The sequence below is a fragment of the Micromys minutus genome (assembly GCF_963924665.1).
Source record: "Micromys minutus genome assembly, chromosome: 26".
NCBI classification, from domain to species: Eukaryota; Metazoa; Chordata; class Mammalia; order Rodentia; family Muridae; genus Micromys; species Micromys minutus.
The window spans coordinates 27,917,446-27,920,722 of NC_137961.1; positions in this window are offsets into that span (position 1 = coordinate 27,917,446).

The window sequence follows — 3,277 nt, forward strand, 5'->3', positions numbered from 1 at the left end:
GATTCACATAGGTTAAGTGACTTGATATTTACATATCCTTCTTTAACTTCATTTTAAAAGAAAATGTTCTTTTGCCAGGGTCTTCTGAAAGTCACTTGTTTTGTTGTTGTTTTATTTTTGTTGTTGTTGTTTTCTCTTCTTTAAACCATGGGATGCTTCTCATTCCCGGTCCACATATAGTATACATTCTGCTTTTTAATAATAAGTTCTTTCTCCAGAACAGACCTTTTCTTACAAGCTTTGAAATTGAGTAAAGAAAGAAAATCATGGGTGATTTCTGTTTCTTCACTTTCATTTAAGACATTTTGCTAATTTTCTATGCATCTTTTAGAAAAACCTTGTTCTTGCATAGCCACTTAAAAATCAGTGTGGCAGGTCCACAAGAAGATGAAATTGTTCTTGAAGATTCAGCCATACAAGTTTTGGGCATAGTCCCAAGGGATTCCACATTCGACTATGGAAATGCTTGCTCAGCCATGATCACTGCTACTCTATTCATAATAGCCAGAATTTGGAAACACCCCAGATGTCTATCAACAACCATAAATAAAGAAAACATGGTACACTTACACAAGGGAATACTACTAACCTGTTTTTAAAACATATAAATTTACAGGAAAATGGATGGATTTAGAAATAGATTGCCTTGAGTGAGGTAAGCAAGACACACAAAGGCAAATATAACCTGCATTTCCTTAGATGTGGATGTGTGTGATTGAGCAGAATATAATGCATATAACCACACAGGTTAGGTATAGAGCAAGGAGCTGGAAGAGAGAATGAATTACTGTAGGAACAGGAAATAGAATAGATACTTATGGATGGATGAGGGAGGTTCAATTACGAGGATCAAATGAAGAGGGGGAGGGAAGAGGGCATAATGGATTAATACACTGGAATCAGCTAAACCTAAACCTAAGGATCAGTTATGGGATTGTTTGGAAACCTAATTATAAATATATATATATATATATATATATATATATATATATATATATATATGTATATATATATATATATATATTATACATACATACATACATACATACATACATACATACATACATACATACATATATAACTCCCAAACAATCCTGGTTATTGCCAAAGATATTTATTTATTTATTTGCTTTCCACAAACCGGCAATAAGTCCCTCTTACTGAAAACAGCTGCAGAACATTTTGAACATGAAGTCAAGCTGTTGCCTACCTAGAATCTTCCCCTGTACTACCTAGTGTTTGCGGTACTATGAGCTACTCTACATACTACCGAAGGATAAAGACACATACAAAGCCAGCCTTAAACCCTTCAATCAACAATGAAGACTTGCATGTAACATGGGCTAGTACAGTAGTGGTACAAAGTGTGTGGGATTAAACAACCACTCCCTTATTGGATATAAGGCTCACTCATGAGATGGAAATCACCCATGACACTGCTCAGGTGGTAAAAAACCTAGGACTAAGGCCAGGGACCAAATACTATTGTTTTGCTTAAGTAACACAGCAAAAAAATGACTACTAACGATATTCTGCTATACCTATAGATCAGTTTCTTGCTTGGCCACCATCAGAGGAACTGCTTTCTTGCAGTAAATGAAAATAAATTTAGAGAGCCATAGCTGGGCAATGTACAAAATGTAAGAAACCTTAAAACAGTTCTAACTAGATGTCTCTGTCAAGTCCTTCCCTGTAAGCCTCAGGAACTTTCAAGGAGAGGCAGAGGAGCCAGAGGAGCCAGAGGGGATGGAGAACATGGAAGAAGAAAGGCCTTCTAGATACAGCAGAAACAATGTGCACGTAATGTCATATAGGTTGTGCCAGCATGCATAGGGTTGGACAGATCTACATCAAACTGAGTCCCAGCGCTAAGAAGGGAGCTGAACACATGCTCCTATCCCCAAACTCAAGGCTATCTCCAGCTGACATACATGCATAAAACAAAGAAACAAAACCAGATAAACAAGAAAATAAATACAAAAACAAAGCAAAACAAAGCAAAATAAAGCCAAAACAAACAAAAGCAATAAGAGAACCCAAGCATACGAAAATTAGTTTTCTACAACAGAGTCTCACTGGATACACAAACAACTCATAAGGCCAGGCTTATCATTAGATAGCCAAAACAAAAGAAAAAGCAATGATATTTTGGAATTTTTGGAGTTCTTTAAATTTTATTTATTTATTTATTATTTATTTGTCTCATGATGTTTTATTTCAGCATTATCTCTCCCCCTCTTTTTCATATCCTAAAGGTCTTTTGATTACATATGGAGGTTTTCAATTTGTGTCTTTTGAAATTTCTGTTAGCCAGTATGTGTGTTCTGTTGTCTATACATACCTATGTACGTTTTCTTAGGCTGTTTGGTGGTTTTTTGTTTGTTTGTTTGTTTGTCCTACTGAAGGTTCTTTGTTTTTATTTCCTCTATTATAATATAAAAACATTTAAGCTTTCAGAGATATTTTACTGCCCTATGATTATCCTCTTCTTTCTTCAAACTTCGGGCCATCAAGTATCTTTTCACTGTGTCCGTAATTTTAGTATTTCCAGAATGGAAATCATTTGCTTGGATTTCTATGGTCCACAAGCTTTAAAGACTGCATTATTTCAATGAGCAGTGTCCAGTTAAGCTCCTCTTTCACCTTTGTTAGTGTATTTTTTTATTATTGATTGATATTTTATAGTACATACATACCATAAATTATTTATCTTTTCCCCTTTGAAAGATATCTTGGCCACCTTCAAGGCTTGGCAGTTGTGAAGAAAGCAGAAATAAATGTTTATTACTAGGATTATAAATAAATAAATAAATAAATAAATAAATAAATAAATAAACAAACAAATAAACAAAAAACAAACACAACAGCCTTGTGTAAGTTTAGGACTCTGGGGAGACAATGCTGGGTAGAAAGATTTACAGGTGGCAGCTTCTAATCCCAGAACTAAACTATCCTATAGTAATTGTGACTAATAAACACATTTCTTTCTGTTGCTTCTCAAATTGATTCATGTCAGTTGATTCATTTGTTAATCACGATCATTTATCTTATACTGAAAGCTCACATACAGATTAATAGCTGTTTGCTGAATAAGGCCATAATTCATGGAAATTATATTTGAATGCAAACCATTCTTCGCATAAAATGCACGTTATAGCCCATTTACATGTTGATTTATTATTACTTTTTGCTACCATGTTGCTGTGCAGGGTTGATTTTAGGCTAAATATCACTTCTACTATACAGCAGTGAATAAATGGGCCTCAGGGTATCATCA